Source organism: Tachysurus fulvidraco, chromosome 16 (genome assembly GCF_022655615.1).
Source record: "Tachysurus fulvidraco isolate hzauxx_2018 chromosome 16, HZAU_PFXX_2.0, whole genome shotgun sequence".
Taxonomy (NCBI): Eukaryota; Metazoa; Chordata; class Actinopteri; order Siluriformes; family Bagridae; genus Tachysurus; species Tachysurus fulvidraco.
Window position 1 is genome coordinate 13,900,907 of NC_062533.1, and position 6,000 is coordinate 13,906,906.

Consider the following 6,000-nt stretch of genomic DNA (forward strand, 5'->3'; position numbering starts at 1 on the left):
AGACATGTGAAGCCAGCTAGCTGCACGTTTTTTGAACCACTGCTCATGCTGTGTCACAGGACAGTGTGACATTCTCACAAATACCCATGAATGGTTTGTGTCTTTGTGATTGACATGGGAGAGACATCATCTGTCACACAGAGTGAGTATGGTGACATGACTTGCTCCACTCATGCTCTAGACTACTGGCCACAGATGGCTGTTGTGACTTAATCATGACTCATGTTAAAAATATCACAAACACTTCACTGTTGATGGAAATGATATAAATCATATGTTATGGCCTTCCTATTTACTACACCTTAATCCAATTAAACACGTATGGGAGTTTGTATGGAAGTGTTAGACAGTTCTCTCTATCACCATCTTCACAACACCAACTGAGGGATTTCTTTTAGTCTTCATCTCTCAACTACAGATCCAGAGACTTGTAAAATCAATGCCAAAGCACACTGAAGCTGTTCTGGCAGTTGGAAGAGGCCCAGGAACTTACTAAGAGATTTTATGTTGATTTTCATTTAATTTGTGTCCTGTCTGCTATGTTAAAAATAGTGTGTTACAGTGAGAAAGCTCCAAAGTCAAAAGGATATAACTTTTTGTTTATTACCAGCTTCAGGCAGCCATGGGATTTTCTAAATTTAGCCTTTAAAATGATAACCAGCCTGGGACAAACCCTGTATCCTTCCTGTGACTAACCTCAGTCACATAATTCAGCTGTGGAGTCTTTAGGCCTGCAGAAATGTGTGCCTGGGCCTGAACCCAAGCCCCCAAACACACACACACACATTCCTCACAGTGACTGTGGTTTAGTACTGTGCTGGGGCAGCTTGCAGAAAAAGAAAAACAAGAAGAAAAAAAGAAAAGAGAAGAAAAGAAAAGAATCTTCTTATCTTGTCTCTTCAGCCTTATCTACACTTAAGAGCAACCGGACAGCCTTGAGTTTGCTCCCATTAAAAACAAAAGAGTTTTAACTTGATGAAGCTATAAAAAAAACTGTTTCTGCTTTGCCATGTAATTACATATATAAAGACATTTAGATGCTAGAGTAGCTGACCAGCGTAACATTTCATATCTACTGCATAACTGTTTCATGGCCAGTAAGTGCAAAACCAAATAACAAATCCGAAAACAAAATAACAAATCCAAAAACAATTTGGATTTTAGACAATTCCAGACAAACCGGAAAAGTTAGGTATAGTTTTCGACTGGAACTCGTACCGCTGATTGGAAGAGACATCTACCAGTCAAGAAATACAGGATGTACAGCAAGCTGTGGTAGCAAAACAAAGTCAATTTATGTGCATAGAAATGTGTAAAAATGTATTGACTCTGGATTAAAATATGGCGTTCTTCCATATTGCTGCAGTTCATGTTGAAAAAATCTCAAGGTTTTAAAACAGGCACGGCAGAAAACTAACTAGTGTTAGATACTTAGCGGGAATAGTGTTGGAAGAGGAACGTGAGTGTCTTCAAGCTACAAGAACGTACTGCTTAAAAAATTGTCTACAATAAATTACATTGAAAATTACATTAAAAATCATATAAAAATAAATACCCAACAAAAATAAATAACACAGTATGAAGGTTAAACGCTTTTAATAACCCTTCTCATTTTAAGAAGGGGGGTAAATAAGATAAGAGACACAAAACTGTATTAAGCCTGAAAAATTTTTTGTGTAGAATTATGAAGATATTCCTATTCAAAGTCACAATATCTGTGATCTGTTATTTTGTTTTCTGAATTGTTGTTGTTTTTCTGATCTGTTATTTTGTTTTCGGGTTTGTTTCTTTGGTTTAGGATTTGTTATATTGTTTTGCACTTCTCGGCCATCGTATACCATGATGATGATCATTATTTATTTACAATGAATTATATTATAATTGTGGTATAAATGTGTAAAAGTTGCAGAATGAATTAAAGTGAAAGTACGCTTTATGTTTTACAACTGCTTTTTAATAAATTGAGGATTAATTTGACATCAACTTTATAACTTAAAGAACTCTTAATAGACTAGCCATTATTTTATTAATGATCAAAATAAATGAGAATGCTAATACTAATAGTTTCCTAATCCAGTTAGAACATCTAGAAGAAGAAAATAAATCTAAACATTGCAACACTAAATTTTGCTTTTTTTTTTTCCTTTTCCATTCACTGGTTAGTTTATAAAACATTTATTATAGTATGTCCTATATGTAGACAGAGCCAATAGTCAATATGTAGTCAGATGTCACCATGCACACACAAATATACATATTTACATGCAGTCATGCTGGGTATCCAATTCACCAACTGGTGTAGTTTTTGCGAGTCAAGAGGAAACTATCCCGAGCCTATCCTGGAAACACTGGTCCAGTGAAGGGAAAACGCAGAACCCTTTATTTGTCAAACATACAATACAACACAGTAAAATATCCATATTAGGGTGTTGGGGTCAGAACTACCAGAGAAACATAAAGGCCTTTCCAACAATGGCAGCTTGGCAGTGCTGAATCTGGAACCCTGATCTTACAATCCATAATTCAGAGCCTTAACTTTGTAACCTAAAATAAGGTTCCACTCAAATAGGTGCATCAGCATTGTGAGGTGCATCAGTATAAAACAGACACGTAGAATGTAAAAGTATGGATAACAGTAGAAAGGTAGGTTTCATTTTTTCCCACAAACTATATATATATATATATATATATATATATATATATATATATATATATATATATATATATATATATATATATGTATATATATATATATATATATATATATATATATATATATATATATATATATATATATATACTGTTCAATTTATATTTATATAATATATTAATAATCCTTTCTTAAATAATTTTATTTGAATATATATAAATAAAATAAAAATAAAAATCAAATAAAATTATTTAGGAAAGGATTATTATATAAATAATAAAACCTGTTACTCAGGTTTTATTATTATATAATATAAATATATATTGAACAGTATATATAATATACTGCAGAATGTAAAATGAATAACAGTAGTAAAGTAGGTTTAATTTTTTCTCTCAAACAAAATCTATGTATATATATATTCAATTAAAATGTATATATTTAGGAAAGGATTATTGATTAATTCATCTAAAAGAGCTATTGACTATTACCTCTAAACTGCACTTCTCTCCAAGTTTGTATTAGGATGGATAAACAATAACATCATTCTTTGTAAAAATGTGATCATCCTAACATGAGTGTTTGTTTCAAGCATCTGCTTTTCTGCCAGCAAAACATTCAGCTGGATATTTTTGAATCTCACAGTGTACTTTGTCTCAAGGTCTAGACCTCTGGAAACCAACGAAAAGCCGTATCTCTCATTGAAGTATCCTTGGAATCTACTCTATTTCCCAGTGTGCCAAACATCAGATTGGCTTTATCCTCAATGTCACTTTTCCTCCTAATGGATTTACTTTGTCTGAATAATAACAGTAATGTTCATTGTTGTCTATAATCTGCCTCCCAGAGCAATCACTTACCAGTTTCACAAAGTGTTAGGTTATTAGATTTCCCCCCCAGTGTATAACTCTAATGTCAATGCCCCTTGGCTATGATTATCCATTGTAAGACTTTGCTCATCATTAACAAGGTTGTGAGAGGAATGATGACGGTAAAAGGGAGTGTAATGTGCACTACTGGGACTTAAATGTTAATAGTTTTGGTTGTGGTGTTTGTGAGTAGGCCCTGGAGCTAAAGTGAAAAGGTATCTATTTTGAGACACACATGAAATATGTGTTGATAAAAAGTGCTTCAAATGGCATCATATAATTGAAAAGTGTATTTTCTTTCATATTATTTTTGACATTGCTTTGGCAGAATTCACCATCATTCAGAAAATTGCAAAATATAAAGATTGATTACTTTTTAAATATATTATTTTATTTTATATTATTTTATACTGTACATTTGCCATTGTCTATAGTCTCCAGATAAATCTCTGCTAGTTTTCACAACGCAACTCTGCATACAAACAAAATCACATTTAACCGCTTAAAATGTTAATATTGTAATTAATGTTATATTGTAAATAAGATCATTATTAATATTTAATCGCTTATACATTTTAATCTGAGTATATTCAATTATATTGAACGATCAAGACTTTTGTTTTGATATAACCTTAGATTCTTTTATGTAATTCCCAAATATTAAATGCGTGACAGAATGATCTAATAAAGAGCTACAAGCATTTATTAGAAACAGCCAGTTGTTAAAAACTGCTTTAGAGGAACAAAACAAGCACTCTAAGAGTAAATTGGGTTCAGGCTGATGTGGTTGTGGAAAAGAATAGGATCATTTTGGTTTACAAGGAAAAACAGAGTGTTCTTTCTTTAAATAGGCTCAGTTTTGACAAACTAATCCATCTTAATGGCAAAAATCCCAAAATGCTTTGAGTTTTGTAATCCATTCAAGGTATTTTGATTGCTGACACCAGTTAAAGGTACATAAGCACTCCAAGTATTATTCACAATACTAAATTATTCATTTTTTCCAATATTATTAAGCTGAGATCACACTCAACTATTGTTCACTATCAACAATTCCCTCCATTTAGGCTCTCATAGAACAACTTGAGCATGAGACTTAACAGATATCAGCTGAATCATTATCATCTTGTCACAAACAGACAGGATCTATTTAATACCACAACATGTAGATAAATAAAACATTACATTGACTCTACAGAGTATGACATTCATATACATAATATGTCAACAAAGGTACATTAGAGTGTAAAATTATGTGACATAATCTGTGGCTTTCTGGGGTCATAGTTCAGCACATCACCTACATGAATGCAGAAGTTTCAGACATGGTGAAGAAATTTTACATGTGAAAAGTTAGCTTGAATCATGCTCAAAACCTGGTTCATGTGTATGTGCGTGCGTGTGCGGTAGTCTTTGGAGCTGGAGTAGTGCTCAGGAGCTTAGGGTTCTGATGGATTAGAGGAACTTGTCAGTCTACGCCATATGCATGTGGAAGCAATTTCCAGACCAGAACAAACCGTTGTTGGGTTGTTTTGATCCTTGACCTTGAGTTTTCCTGCTCTGGTCCTGCACCACCTGGTGCAGATTCTGAGTTGGTGATCCTTTTAGTAGACCTCACTACCATCTGCAAGACCTGGGAGTCACCAATTCTTGCCTTCTGATCAGTCCACAACTGGTACCTTTAATTCATTTAGGAACAGGTTGCTGGCCCGGCACAATTGATACAACCCTTACAAGAGTTTTGGATTTGTGTATGAATGTAGAGCTTTTTTTTTACCCAGAGTTCTCAGAGGTTACAGAACAGCCTGACAGAGGCAATAACATTGAAGTCTGAACATAGCCTTCTCGTCCCTTGTCGAGATAAGATAAGGTGGTGTGTAGGACATGAAAGATGGTATCATCCATGGATCTATTTGATGATGAGTGAGGTGAGGAGCGCACCATGTCTTTGTTGAAGCTTTCAAAGCACGTTATTATCACAGAGCTCAGTTTTTATGTAAAGTAACTGTTTAACAATCATTCAACATCGATGTATATACAATAATTACAGTAGCATGTGTGAATAATGTGCAACAGATACTGTACATTACATCATACAATTTAATTATAATTGCAATTTTAATGAACAGTGCTATATTTTTTCTGTTTTTGGAATCCTTTTCAGCATTTGTAATGGCATTTTAAATTAGCAGAAAAAAACAAAACCATTCAGGACATGAATGATCAGTTCTTTGTTTGGGGAGTGCATACTGTAATCCCAACTTCAGTGAATCGACTTCAGTGAATCGATTCTTTAGAGCAAACTAGCGTAAGTTAATTTGACTCTTTTATCAGGATACATTTAATTATTATTCGTATTGGAAACCACAACTATTAGTTTCATTGTATATGAACTTTTCCAAAACCCAAAATGTCTCATTACGTGTGTATAACAAATGAATCGATTCACTCGATCGAGTCACTTTTAAGTGTCGTTTAAAA